This window comes from Solea senegalensis, linkage group LG19 (genome assembly GCF_019176455.1).
Source record: "Solea senegalensis isolate Sse05_10M linkage group LG19, IFAPA_SoseM_1, whole genome shotgun sequence".
In the NCBI taxonomy this organism is placed as follows: domain Eukaryota; kingdom Metazoa; phylum Chordata; class Actinopteri; order Pleuronectiformes; family Soleidae; genus Solea; species Solea senegalensis.
This window is the reverse complement of record NC_058038.1, coordinates 6750392-6766254: the sequence shown is the minus strand read 5'-3', so window position 1 is coordinate 6766254 and position 15863 is coordinate 6750392. Positions and strand designations below refer to the sequence as shown.

Below are 15863 nucleotides of genomic sequence, written 5' to 3'. Positions count from 1 at the left end.
TCGAGCGTATCGCAGACGATACATTTGTAAAATTGCACTTTGCGTTACTGTAATTGCGCGATGGTTTGTGCTATCGGAAAAATTCAAACGGTTTCTTAAATCGGAGAAGTTGCACGTCAAAGCCAACACATGTTGATTAGGTTACTTTCACTCTGGCTGTTGCAGGAAGCCGGCTTTGTCACCAGAGAGAAGACAGTTGGAAAAACACCTGTGCATAATTTCCATTTTTTGGCCTGTTTTTGGACACTGAGAGAAAGACTCAAACAAATCTTATTTCAAATACGTTTTATAGTGTTCAAATTTCAAATTTAACACGCAAAATCCGGCATTCATGTACAACAACAGTGTTTTTCTAGACTTAAATTGTTAATACACCATTTTAACATGCAGTAAATTGCAAATAACTGCCAGATATTGAAAGTTGTCCTGGAGAAAAAGGGCAAAAGCACGTACAAGACATTTTCTGGCACCTTTTAATGGTCAAAATAAGCAAAGTGGACATTTTGAGGCGTTAAAGGGTGTTAAAGGGTTAAAGCTGCAGTGAGTGAAATACCTTGACTAAAATGTGTTAAACAACTCAATAACTCAATATTTCCACAGCTATAAAGTGATTTGTAGCGCTTGTTCAGTGACATGAGTCTCCTCCCTTCAATCAGGTGATGTGGAGGAGAATGCTAAAGGCAACAATGGCAACTAAAAATAAGTCAACAGACGGCCACACTGACTGCAGCTTTAATTAGTACGAATGATGGAGTGCGTATGTACTGTATGTATGTATTTTTATGCGTTGCATATATGGTTTATGTTTATTTGTTTATCACATTTGTATGACTTGTATGTCAGCAGCATCCTGTTGTCCGAGACGAATAAAGAAACTTTGACTTTGACTTTAATACCACAGGATTCCAGTCGTACAGTTGCCAGTTTGGTGAACCCTGTGGTTACGAGTGGGGGTTAACAATAAACCTTATTTCAAATCAAAATCACTATATGGAATTTATACAGTATGAGAGTGTATGTCAGTGGTTTCCATCTACCTATTTCTAGGATCATATTCTAAATGGAATTGCTTTATTTGGTATTATAACTAACTAAATCTTGATTTAAACAAAAACATTCCAAATGACCTCACATTATCTGTCAGAAAAACTGCAATTACGTATGTCATTCGGCCCTAAATATGAGCAGTAACCCGCCACAGTGCAGCGTAATACACAGCAAAAACCTGTTGAGCTGCTTCTTTTCTCTTGCATACAATTTCCACAGAAAAAAAAAAACAAAACAATACAAAACAAATCCAGGTTGTTTTCTGCAGAGAATAATTCAAACGTTCTGAGTTCCTTGTGAGCGATTTACAACAACAGCAGCCACCAGCTGTGCTTTACCAGCTGAATGCATTTGATATGAAACAGTGACAGTGTCTTAATTGAACTGTATTATGGTCATGGGAGCAGTAAACACTGAGACAGCTATTAATGGGATAACGTTAATGGCAGCAATGTAGGATTACAATCATTTTTTCCAGGGTCTCCCTCGTGAGGGGAATTCTAATCCAGCGCAGGAATCCCAGACACTTTGCCACGACAAATGTAAAGCAACGCACGGAGAGATAATTATGGACTGTAAAAACATTTAATGGCTGACCACAAAGAGGTCTAACCATACTGTATACATAGATGTATATACATACACTATATACATCTCCCTGTTCACTCCAAACATTAAGCAAATACTGTGGAAGAAATTACATTTTTCTAATCCATCTTTCATTTCCCCCGTGTGACTAATTTCCCCATAATAACATTCTCATTGAGGTGAAACGGCTCATTCTTCCCTTTTGTTCCCTGTCTTTTTGTTTTTTTGTTGAACAGCTCAGTGTCACATGCTGAGACACTTGAGACTGAGGTAGTGCGGCAGCTCTTGTGAAACACCACTCACGCGCACAGGAAGTTGCCGTTTGTGTCGAACAACTGCGTGTGAGAAATGTGTCGCGCTGTTGGACCATATGCTCCACGCCTCTGTCGACAGAGCCTGACTGGTCCCTTTGTTTCCACTTTACACATTGTTAAACTTACAACCGGAGCGGGCGCCATTCCGGGGAGCCACCGGACAAGGCTCGGTAACTTTTCGGAGGCGTGATGACAGTAAACCATACGTCTTTATTAGAATTACTGTAGATGCTGCACAGTAAATACATTCCAGCCTTTCACAGGGATTAAATGTAAAATTAATTATCATTTCAAACATAATATAGGAGTTGCTATTACAAGATATTCATCTACAGTAGAGGTTGACCGATATGTACTTATCTATGGCCGATGCCATCACCCATTTGCCGATAATTTGTACCGTGACAACTTTCTCTAGGGCTGCAACTAACGATTATTTTCATAATCAATTCATCTGTCGATTATTTTCTCAAGTAACCGAGTAATCGTTTGGTCCATAAAATGTCAGAAAATATTGATCAGTGTTTCTCAAACCTGGAAAGGATGATGTTCTCAAATGTCTCGTCTTGTTGTCTTGTCCAAACACCAAACAATTATTACATTTTAATGATTTCTTTCTCATATGGAACAAAGAAACCAGAAAATATTCACATTTAAGAAGCTGAACAATCCAAAAACGATTATCAAAATAGTTGACGATACATTCAGGGAATACAAACATAAAATTGGTCAAGAAAAAAACAATATATATAAAATATGGTATAAAAAGTCATATAATATAAAATATCAAGTTTCTGAGACTAAAATTGTGTCATTTGTAATTATTGGTCGATATTAAATAGTAATCACCAATTATATATTTATTTAGCCTTAATTTAACCTGGAAGGTCCCACTGAGATACAAGATCTCTTCTTTCAGGGAGTCCTGGTCAAGATAGCAGTACAGATAGTACAAATCCTTACAGAAACAAGTTATATCAAAAAAATATAATTGGCAAATATAAGACTGATTGATCAACTCGACCAAACTTAAATATAGCATTATATAGTATCCAGGAGAAACTGGGATACAGTCTATGCACATACAGTAATTCACTGTGAATGTACAGTCAAATATTTTACAGTGTTTGGCTCCATTCCACTTTTTTGTAGTCCGATACCAATATCCATGTCTTGAGTATCATCCGATATTAGCCCGATGTATCAGTCAAAAACAGAACACTTCAATTACAGGCTTTGTAAGTTGCATTGTTTCACATGGAAATTGTCCGGCTCCTATATGGCAGCAAGGAAACATGAGGAGAGAAATGTTGTTTGTCACCATTTCAATCAAAATATTTTGTGGACAGTCTGCATAACAAAAGGCAAAATGTGCCTCACTGTACACACACGGTGTAAAGTGGGATGCCTTTATACTGTTTATCAGTTCAGACAATGGGCTTTTCTATCAGACAAACTTGGTAACACCGTGGTTCAGATGATTCCATTTAAGTCGTTCATGGTATAGAGCTGTGGATCACTACAATTTGTGCTGCCATTTCCATTTTGAAAGGTTAGTCGCATTTCCAAAAACTGCTGTCCCTCTAGGATATGTGTCTCTCTCAAACAGCAATTTATCGTTCAGGGGCAGCCTCGTCTTTTCCACTCCACGCTGTCATGAGAGGCTGTAATTCTCTCTCAGTATCCTCAACACGATCTCTCCCTCTCTCTCTCTCTCTCTCTCTCTTTCTCCCCCTCACCCTCTCTCTCTCCTCCACAAAGACACCACGCTACGGCAACTTGCATACAAAATAGCTGACTCAATCATCCAGCTGCATAATCAAGATAAGGCAGACGGGGCACGGGGAAAAGGGAGATGTGAAGGCAAATGCAAGAGGCAGCTTTAGCAGCAGCAGCAAAATGAGCACACATCTTCCCAACTGTTACAACTCCAGACATTAAAAGTTGGATGTTGAGTCACACGGAGGCTGTAAACCGGCTACTGTGATCTCACATTTGAGATCAGCAGAACACGCGCGACCTCAACGCTCGCACTTGAGTGGCATGAAGGCGGATTGTTTAAGCTTCATGTATTAAATGCCTCCCTGCTTTTAATGTCAGGAAAAGGCAGTAACATGTCAATCTGAGCAGAAGAGATGATACAGCTGACCCACACACCTACACTACACTGTGTCCATATAGTGCAGCTGAGTGGAAAGCAACAGAAATGTTCCATACAGCCTTGCCATTCCTTTGGCTGTGACCACAGGTGTAGGTTATATTAAACCTGGCATTGTTTCAGCATTTTCTCACTGAGCCACTATGCTTTGGACATCAGCCACCCACCCACACACACACACACACACACACAGAGAAGGAGAGAGAGAGAGAGCACCACACTGCCTGCCTCCTCCTTTGACAGCAAAATTCATGGAATCTTAATTTGCGTGAAAGACTTCCGAGTTGGCTAATGATCTTTGGAAACGAGTCCGGTTTCCAACTTTTAAAAATCGATCCACACGCGGAGCCTTTTTGCAGTCCAAATAAATGAACGTGCCTCGCTGTGCTGTGCTGTGTGCATTTCCCAGACAGATGGCACAGAGGCAGCAAAATCCTCCAGCTAATCTTGAGTGAGACTGCACAGGACTACACTGTAGCCTCCTGTAAGTACAAGGCTGTGTAATGACAACATAACAGGCTTCTGGCTGTGCAGTGTGCACTCGTCGTTGAATATATGTGATTTGAAAAACGTATGACTCATGCAGTTTGCATGAGTTAATGCTCATTGTGAGCCACAGATTTGTGCAACTGGCTGTCATTTGATGTCTGTGAGGGCTGTGTGAGTCAATAGCAGGGGAATAAAAAAAAAAGCTTTATTTTCCATTCAATGAATTTAGAAAATAAAATTTGACGAATAAAACCTTGTATTAGTGTTTAGTTCTCATGTGCACGAGCAGGTAAAGGAGTTTACATGTGGGAAAGATGAAATCTGAAGTTGCTCATTGCAGTACATGGTGGTGGAGCTGTCCGTGGTGCTGAAGCCACTGCACAGTTTCACAGTCCCTGCTGCACTTTCACTGGAGCTGCATCAGCTGCTGTGTTCCCATCAACAAACGCAACTCTGTCATGCCTTAACATGCGTCGCAGAGTATGTAAATATCCATATTCGTATCATAAAAATAAAACAATACTGAATATAATAGAGAAAGAGATGAACTTATTTGCAGCATGACGCCGAGGAAAGTGCCCGCATGACCTGCGCATGTGGAAGAAAACGCAAAACGCACTGATTCTAATGCACTTCTTCTCGCACAAGTTATGTTTTGCGAGGTTTGTGTTCACTTACTATTATGGGAATTTGTATTTCAACCCAGTAAAGCTTGGAATTACGCAGTAAAAAAAATAAAATAATGCACAAATGTTCACTCATAGCACTGACCGTCCAACATACAGAATATCTCACGCGTGTTTCCGTGAAAAGTCTGCGATGTTATAAAGTGTTTAAATCCAGCATCTTACCTGCTTGACGATCCCGGAGCAGGAGCTTCTTTCTCCTCGAGCTGGCAGCTCACTCACTGTATGTCACCTCGAGCACAGCAGGGCATTTTCAAAGAGACAGGGGGAAATGTTTCGTGTGTTTTGTTTTCTTCGTCTTCTCTCTGTTCGACCTCAGCACATGAAACGTGTACAAAAAAAAAAGAAAAGAAAAAAAACGAAAGAATCCCAGTGTTTGCTTTTTGCACAGAGCAGCGGTTCACTGCGTCAGTCAAGGGAGAGTCTCAAAGATCCATTTAGCCGTGAATGATTTAATTCAGGACTGAGCTCTTCCTCCTCTCAGCGCTCCGTCTGCGCTGATCAGACCCGGATCCCTGCTTCTCCTTCTTTTTCTTTCTTTCTGTCTGTCTGTCACAACAGCAGCGTTTGACCACAGTCAGAGGAGGCGTGTTACACGAGTGGAGTGGAGTGGGTGTAGGTAGAGCTCACTGTATCAGTCGGACAAGTGCGAGGAGCGCGCGCTGATCCTCCAGACTCGCCGCCGAGGCAAAGTTTAAATCTCATAATAAGATTGTTTGTCACCGCGAGGCTATAAATGGACGCAGTGAAGCTGCGGCTGCGGGAGTCAGAGCGCACAGTGGCGGCGGTGCTGGTGGCTTTTTAGTGCTGTGTGTGTGTGTGTGTGTGTGTGAACCCGGACCAGTTTCAGGTTAATGAGTGAGAGGTGTCAGCGACGTCACGAGGCTTTGAGGGGCTTATCCACAAGGAAACTTTTCTCCCACCTCCTCTTTCCTCTCCTTTTCCCTCCCCCTCCCCCCTCCTCTGAATGTGGGCTGCACTATAGTCGCGCTGGAAGAGCGTTTGAATTGCGCAATTTCGGTCCGGTTGGGCGGATGTTTAATGTGTTATTTGTGCCATTGGTCTGACCAGCAGTGAGACCCTTTAACCTTTAATGTGGAAAAGAAGTGTTTGATGAAGTCATTTGATACTTCTTAGGATGACAATGACATCAATATTGACCATATAGTGCCCATATGACCATATATGGCATATGTACCATGACATTGCACAATTATATACAGGCGATATACATGCAGGTATACTGTTAACAAGTAGAATCTGATAGATGATGGTGTTTAGATTCATATTCCACATTTACAGAACGTCCAATCATGCTCTGGTGTCATATAAATGTTTACTATTAAATTGATACAGTGTACTATGATGTCATAACATGCAACACGCAACAACATTATCTAACTTTCTATAACAGTGGTTATTAAACTTTCAATACCAAGCACCAACTGAGAAAAAAATTGAGCTCTCAAAGTAGTGAATTATCACCAAAGTGGAGTAAAAAAATACTGTGGAATGAAATAGGTCGAGCAAAGTCAGCCACAGACTTTTCACAGGAGGCAGATTTATTCCCAATAAGATAATTTGCTCTCTCATCATCCTCCTCTTCATCACATATGCTTCAAACACTGGTAGATAACGTGACTCTAATTAATATTATTTAATCTAGTCCTAGTCTCCAGCTCCCCTTCAATCACATACCCTGGTTTATACAGCAGACCACTAGGAAGCTTGTGTACCACTGGCGGTACACATACTACAGTTTGAGAACCACAGGCTTAGACTACCCTTGACATAGAGGGTTTGTACACATGTCTACATGAAGCAATAAGGCATAACACCTGATAATCCACACGTTTAAATTATTGCGATTATTGCTTATTCTGGGTGTGACAATCCCTCTGATTCAGGTGTTCATGTGAGCTGCTACCACACGTCTCTATTATGCTTATGTGTTACAGGGAAGAGTCTGTGAGTCACTCGCTGACTCCCTGACTCACATGTCATCTACATTTTTTAATCTAATTATTGCTTATTTAGACCTTATTTGAATTAAGGTAATGAGAAAAGGCTGTTTTCGATGGCAGCGTCTCACTCTGTTGGTTTAGCTCGTCACTGGTTGTCTGCATCCATAATGTTGCATAATTCTTCTGGGTTTAATGGTTGATTTTAAATATACTGCTGTATAGACACAGCCTGTGTGATAAGGAGAGGTGAATAATACTGACTATGTTGTGTAAGTATTTATATTCTAAATGTATAGGCATGCCATGACAAAACACGGACACACTAATACAAATGGAAAGCATTAATAATCCCCTATATGGACGAGGAGCCGTCTGTAAATTTCAGAGTTAAATGGAGGGCGTTTAGGGGGGAAGGCAGGAGCCACGGCTGCCACTGGAGTAGACCATACTTCACTGGAGAGGTCAAGCCTCGGTCCCCGTGATAGCAAATCAATGCACATCAATGATAAATTATGGAAAACAAGGAACTCAAGAATACAGATTTTTTTAATTTATTTATTTATTTATTTTATTTTATTATTTTTTTAATATCATTATTACTAATATTATTTTCATTATTTATTAATTTTATTTGTCTATTTATTTTTTCCTCCCTCTCTCTCTTTCCAGTTTGTGGGTGGGTTGGGGAAGGGGTTTCGTGTTGTGTGTTTTCATGTATATCTTGAAATTGAAAACTAAAAAAATAAAATATTCTAAAAAAAAAAAAAAGAATACAGATGCCCACCCAAAAGGACTTGTGATTATGTTGTGTGATGCAGGGCGGTGCAGGACATTAACATGTTCAAAAATATGGGTATATTTTACAGGTCCTTAGGTCCAATTTAATAATTTCTCTATATTGCATCTCTGAACTGTTATTTTTTAGCTTCTTATTCTTGCATTAAAGTGTTAATATTTACTCAATAATAGAGTAAATATTGAAATGAAGCTTGACTTTATGAGTTATATCTCAAATCAAATCACAATATGCAACACCTGTTTATTTTCCACCCTCTGGGTTTAAAAAAAAAACAAAAAAAAACTCAAATTATGCAAAGGTTAATACACAGATGTAATCACAGCATGATGAAGCCCACAGTGGAATCCATACCAAAACAGGAAGAGTGGAGAAAGGAGCCGAAACCATCGTGACCAAAATCCGACACATCCCTCATGGGTTAAACCCAGATCGCCTGTCCCCGTGTAAATGCAGCCCCAGATTAAATTTATGGAGAGTGCAGCCTGATGTGCTCTGTAATGACGTAGTCTGGGGGATGACCCCAGCAAGCTGGGAAGTGGCTACTGCCAGGCTGCAGATGAGTGGGAGAGCAAGTGGCTGTGTGAGGACTTGGCACACAGATGCTGCAAAGTCTTGTCTCATTGCAGCAGACAGATTGGAGCTGTGAAATGTGGACACAGACGGCCCGGCCCAGGAAGTCAGAGCACTGCAGCTGCAGCACAGAGAAAGCCACAGGCTGTATGATGGTCACTAATACGTTCACATCTGAGGACCAGGCATGAAGAAGTGACCACATACAGATACTGCAGCCTTTGTGCCTGATCCTGTCACTGAATGTAGTCTGAACATAACAGAATGAAGAAATGGGACGAGTTCATTATACTAAATTTCTATTATTGGTGCAATTGTAGAAAGTTCACCTGTCACTTGTCAACATACAGTTCTAGTGTTTTCATATGGAGTGCCACAAGGGGGAGCCTGCATCTGTCCAGTTCCAGAACCTCTCGTTATTCACTTTAAAATCACATGTATTACAATATTACGGATTAGTGTCTGTGTGTTTTAGAGCCATTTTAGTTTTATTATTGTGATATGCAATAATATTGCAATTATTTTGGTCAGGAAAATTGGGACTTGATGTTTCCATAGCCTGCCAATATTATATGTATATATGCATATTCATGTTATTCCTGGTGTAAATTTCATTATAGCTCAGTCACACTTTCAATCAAAATTGGTAAATGCCATGTTATGAAGTTGGAATCCACCCCACCTCATTTTGTTTGTCCCACGCAATGTCTTTAATTCACATCATATTTAATGCAGGGACATTTCTTTCACCTGTTGTAGCTTCTGTGTCACTACGAATAAGGGCTGAAAGAAAATCTATGTATTTCTGTTAAGTTTCACCACACTTTTACATTACATAGCTGACATTACATTGAAAATAAGATGGTATTACCGTAATGTCACACTCCAAATGCCACACAATTATCATGAAATCGATTATTGTCCTTAAAAGACCATCAGAATAAAGAGGAACTCCAGCCAAATGTCTTATTCTGTAAAGCAACACTAATTATGACGGATGCCAATGTTTCCGCTTTGATTCTGAAACCTAACCTAAATGTTTGTTCAGAGACACTGGGGAGAAGATCTGTTTCCATTCTCTCTCTTTTGTTGTGTTTGTGTTTGAGCATGAGGACTCTGCATCTTTCACTGTGTAGCAGCAGATGGTTCGGACTATAATGAACCTCCTCCGCTGAATTTACCTTTAGGGCACAGTCGCTTTAATGTTGTCCAGGTATGAGCTCCGAATCCCCATGGACAACAACTGTCTTTGTTCATAATATACTAATGATTTATAATGCTCAGTGGTGGGTACACACATATGAGAGAATATGTGAAATGCTGTTGTGTAACGCTGTGATGTCTTGTCATCGAGAAAATCTACTTTCTGTTTTGGTACAAAGGGAATCGAGTGGTTGTGTGATACATGTACAGCTTGTTTGTTTGAGCATCACGGACAAACCCAGCAATGCAATTGTTAAGTCATTATAGTCCATGCACGCTACAGGCTACATTACATCACCTAAGTCGACAGTGAATGCTTAAATGACTGTGGCATTGAATGGATGAGGGGAATCTAAATCTTGCACAAGGTTTTTTTTCCTTGATTTGCATCTTAGTGATTTTATATTTTTCACAGCAACACAATATTCACACTATAGAAACACAAATTCTGAATGTGTCCTTGTTTAAATGTCACTGGACATTGCTCAAGAACCATTTTACCCGACACCACTGGTTTCAGACTATTTAAAAGCATCTACATGTTACTTAAGTCCACTATGACTTGTTTTGCATTGAAAGACGACTGGCTGTGCTTCATGTAAATCTGGGAGAAAAAAAATACTGCAAATGAAAAGATTATATTATTATATTATGTCACTAAATGGGGTCCTGTCAGTCTGGGAGAGGAATAAAAGATAGGTGGAATGTATTATTCAAATCCTTCATTTACTGGCTAAGCCAATTTGGTGCTGAGGCAAGTATCAGGGCTGGCAGTAATTCAGGGGAGTAGACAGTGACTGCCGCTTGATATAATGGAATATGTGCTGTCAGTGAAGTTAGGGAGATCCATCTTACTGGTGACGCAGTGTTATGTGGGAGAAATGGGGAAGCTGCACTCAGAGGAGCGTGTTGCCATTTAACAGCCCTCGCAGCAGCCCCATACCTTTTTAATGTCCACACAAAGACAATAAACACACGCGAGTGTGAAGTGATTGCACATGACATGGCATTAAAGTCGCTCTGCAGTGATTCTCGGCGCCAGAGACAACTAATGCAAGAATAAAACAAAACCAATGGTTCAATAAAAACAAAATAAAAATAAATCACAGCGCTGCTGTCTTCTGATCCTGGCAAATGACAAAGAGAAAACAATCAATTGCTGTTATACAGCTGTATTTATTTTCTTCACATAAATCATAAAATGATGTCATGGTATGGGAAGAACGGATGAAGGAAGTCTTTACTGCCAATACTCCTGCGAAGGTGGTGACGGCGCACTGTAAAAGTACTTCAAGTAAGTAAAAGTAAACAAGTATTACAGAAACATTGTACATTCGTGGACATTCATATGTAAATATGCCAGACTAAAGCCTGTACATCTGTAGACACGAGGCAGGCTGATGGAACAGGGTAAAGTAAGTAAGTAGAAGCAACAAGACAAAAACAAGATGTAATAAAATACTGCTAGCTCTGTTGCCTCACAGTATGAGGGTCTGGAAATATGGCAGCAGCAGGCGCTCCACAGGGAAACACCCCACCCCCCAAAAAAATATACATGCGAGAAATCATTGTCTGTCGTAGAAGTGGGAATTTTGTCTGTACTGCAAGTTTAGGAAGCGATGGTAGAGGCCTCGTGCTCAAATGGTCAGATTTTACAAATATGTAAAGAAAACTGTACAAGCTTTCGTGTTTAACCCTTTAAATCTATAAAATGTCAATTTCAGTCAAATCATTGATCAGACCGACATCATTGTGTTCCTCAGTATAGTGGTGTTTTGATCTTGTGTCACCCGGTGACATTCTTGTGCAAAGTACAGGAAGTGAGTCCTACAAAATGTCAGGTCTGATAGTATTACTCGACAGAGCATACAATATTAATATTAATATTAATAATAATCACGTAGTTTATGTTCACAAAGACCAAACAGAGGCAGAAGAATAACGATATCAACGACGACCAAAAATCATCAAAAGCTTCATCTAAAATTCAACGGTGGAGAGGATTTAATTGCAGTAAGCAAACCAACACTGGAGAGATAATTAGCATAAATGCTCGCAAAGGGCACAAACTGGGACTAAGTTTGCGAATCCCCAGCGGTGAACGTTTGTAGGAGTGTCATTTGCATATATTTAAATATTCAGTCGGCGAACACGAAAAATTAGATAATACATCATCTTGTATGTGTCACACTATAGATTTCCGCTAATGTATAAACAGCACAGGTGTCGTTGAGTGAATGATCTTTTTTTTTTTCCACTTTCACAGAGTACTGAGTACTTTGAGGTTTTATTCTACGTAACGTAGCTAAAGAAAAGGTTTTACTCTCTGTGAAGTTTATTGTCACTCCGCATTCATCAGTCAAGGTGTCAATCTTTTGCTCACAATTCCCCCCCAAAAGCTTCAAAGACAAAAAAATAAATAAGTGTGAAAGCCACTCATCGCCTGTTACTTTGTGAAAATGATTACTATGCTCCCTCTCAGTGCCCCTCCTCCTCCTCTTCCACCTCCTCTTCCTCCTCCTCCTCTGTGCTTTCTGTGAAGATATCTGACAGCTTGGTCACCAGCAGAAACAGACAGCTCACACTGGAGAGCAGCGCGTGGGCAAACTCAGGCAACACTTCGTGAGCAGGGCCAAGGCCCCATGGTAGCTGGCTCAGTGTGACCGGTGGGATAAACACACCACCTACACTCGGAGCCCAACAAAAGAGAGAAACAGTTATTCCAACAGCTGTGACATACCGCTTGTACCCCGCGAGTCTGTTTTGAACGAGATTTATTTATGGTTTAAATGGAGGAATGGCTGAAAATACCTGATGCCAGTACTTTCAGCTCTCCCAGCTGAGCTACTCTGGTTTAGGTTTAGGGTTGACCGCCTCCATCCCAACCGAGAGCTGTTTGCCTGTAAATAGGGTCCAGCGCGTATTGATATACTTTCACAGAGAATGCACAGAGGGGTTATTTTGACAGCCAATTCAAGACATATATAATTAAAATGGCTAAGTGCCTGAGTTTTTTTTACCTATACTACTCCTTCACTATCCATTAGCTCAAAGGCAAGAGAGGAAAAAAGGGCTGTACCCATATTTTACACCTACCAGAGGAGGATCGCATGCATGATTCAGAGGCTTGCTCAGCCTTGTAGGCTCAATTTATCTACTGTCAGCAAGTACAATGATCTAACTGGGATTTTAAGGTTCTGCGACGGATTGATTTCATTTAAGAACCATGATAATTTGACAAAGCAAAGTGCTTGCTCTGCACGTTCCTCTTCCCAACTAGTCCATGATGATAAGTTACTCTGACATACTGAAATCTTAATCAAGAATAAGGATTAAGGAACATTTCCTTAAGTTCCCCACTAGTAGTGGTCCAATCTTTTTTCCACCCTTGAATTTGAATAAGTATGCACTCACCTGTCACTTCGTTCCGCACACAGGGCGCCTCATACAATGTCAGGAGGCTTCAAGGTTTGTCAAGTTTTGCATTCATAGGTGGTCCTCTGCATACAATTGCTGTGACAGATTTTTTGAATTACCGTTGGCCCTCTGTCATTCTGAACCAGGACTTTATCCTCTGACCTCTGGCATCAACACAGCATTTTTACCCAGAGAAAATGCTGCTCACTAGATATAATTCTCTGAAAACCCTAAAGGTGGCTGTGAATGAAAAATCACCCAGAACAACTCATGTGGCACCACCATCCATGCCAAATCACTTCAATGACCTTTCTTGTCCATTCTGATGCTCAGTTTGAACCTCAGCAGATCGTCTCTACATGCCTAAGAGCAGTGAGCTGCTGTCCCCTCTGGCCCAGGTCATGTTTTATTTTTCTCCCTCCTAATAGATACTGTTTTACTGAAAAAATCTATTCACAACTCTCTCTCTATCTCTCAGTACAGTTTAACATGCACAGTTTAACCGAGCTAACGCCATAGTCCGACTAAGACAGGCAATCGGACTACTTGCAAAGTACGAGTATACATGCAGAGGAGAAAATCGATTTATTGGCAGTGTATGTCTGACTCCATCTCCATAGGTGGCGCTATATCTCTCTGTAAAATTGTACATTTTGAATCAGTTTCCTGTTGACTTTTACGTCACAGAAAAAACAGGGAACGGCGAGATGGAACGTGCTGTGGTTGTTTCGTACGTTTCGTACCTGCTGTGCATGTTAAGCTCGATACAGATTAGATCGAGCATGGCTGTTGTGGGCTGCTGTGCAGTCCCATTACTGGGGTTTATATGTCATCTCCTTCTATTTCCGGGCCAAAGACCGGGGGAGAAAATGTTGGTGCATGCACAGAACGCCAAGTCCCACTCCAGTCTGACTCCAGTCCCACTAAGCGCGTAATCCCACTATGAATTGCATCATCCAGGTATTTTAGTCAGACTAAGACTCGATTTTAGTCAGACTAACGTGTTTACATGACATTAAACACATTGACTAAAAGACTTTTAACATGCATGTGAATGCATTGACCTTCACTTCTAGTTCTTGCTCTCATCCGTCCTACAGTGATTGAGAGAGACGTCCTTATCCCCCCCTATCTCACCTGCTCATTGTTGTTTATAAGCACAGTTCAGATGCCACTTCCTGCCACATCTTACTTGTTTACTAAAAGTGGATCAGTGTTTAGTTCTCATGCCCATTGTTGTGGTTATTTTTATATTTGCCTTATCTAACTGCCCATGTACCAAAACCTGTTTTCATCAAGTAAACTTTTCTTTCTTTTTCCAGAACCTTGTTGTTGTGAACTGCATTTGAGGGCACCTGTCATTACATCTGTGACTGGCTAGATTACATGACTAGACATTTGTGTTGAACATGCATTAGTACTCAATAACATGGCTGATGTGTGTAATTACAAAAAGACCAATGTTTGTGTCAGCAGAATCTTATATACTGTATAATATTGCACTAAAATAATGTAGATTTATGTGGACTTTAACTGGGATTACACAGCTGGAATGTTCTCACTTCAAATGCAGGTTCAGTTGGGGGTATTTTCTGTGTTTGTGTGGGGTTCTCTCAGGCCACTCCTGCTTCTTCTCATAGTCTGAAGGATGCAGATATGCTTCGTGGTTCACTCTAAATTGACTGTAGGTGAGAGTGATCATCTCTGTGTGTTGGCCCTTTGATAAGCTGACCTTTCCCAGTGAGGACCCTGCCTCTTGAACAATGTCAGCTTGGATTGGCTTCAGCTCCAAGCCCACAAGACCCTCAAAGGTTAAGTAGTATATAATTGATAGATAAGACTGTGGGGTTTTTGTAAATATTAGTCTTGTTTTTTTCCCACATTTTTTCTCAGTATCCATCTTGGCCTTCGGAGCCTTACGAAGTTTGGTATGCAGCTTATGGTTATGGTTGGGAAACTGTGTGCGATTCATAGTTAATATACTACATCGACTGTGTACTTTAGTAACATCTTCTGTTGTGCTGTGAACTTTTTGACCATTACATGAACTTGATGAAGGCTACATTAAAAAGAGTTGTATTCTTGGAATATTGTTGGATAAAAGGAGAACTTAACCAACTAGGGAAGATGTTTAGACACTAACTGAAGAATGTAAATATGACTGGTTTTACTTTTGTGCAAGTCCCTGTTCCAGGAATGATTATTCATATCCATAACTCAGTTACACTCACCACCACAAGTTCCACTCCAGGTAGCCTCTGGTCAGCCTGAAGCATTTTAGATTTATTTTATTGTTTATTTTCTTTTATTTGCAACCAGCCAACACATATACACACACAAACAAACCTGTTTTTATATCTTAGTGAGGACACATCATCGATATAATGCATTCCCTAGCCCCTTGGCCTAACCTTAACCATCACAACTAAGTCCCCAACCTAAATCCAATTCTAAACCTAACCCTAAAACCAGGTCTTAACCCTGATGAACGTCCTTACAAAGATACATTTGTACATTTCTTTGGACCTTACAAAGACATGAGTACACCCACACAAAAAAAAAAACAACCTAAAACATTTGCAGACGTCTGTCACTGACTCTCTTTCTGTCATTACCATGTCCTTCAAG

The 15863-nt window shown here is 40.4% G+C and overlaps 1 protein-coding gene across 1 annotated transcript in view; it reads right to left on the bottom strand.

Annotated features, from left to right (window-relative positions):
- The window catches only part of elfn1a (extracellular leucine-rich repeat and fibronectin type III domain containing 1a), a 77719-nt gene extending 71775 nt beyond the window's left edge, over positions 1 to 5944 (bottom strand). Inside the window, exon 1 of the mRNA XM_044051769.1 lies at positions 5448 to 5944. The gene's annotated coding sequence lies outside the window, so the exon portion shown is untranslated. The remainder of the gene's footprint in view (positions 1 to 5447) is intronic.
- Positions 5945 to 15863: the final 9919 nt, after the last annotated feature.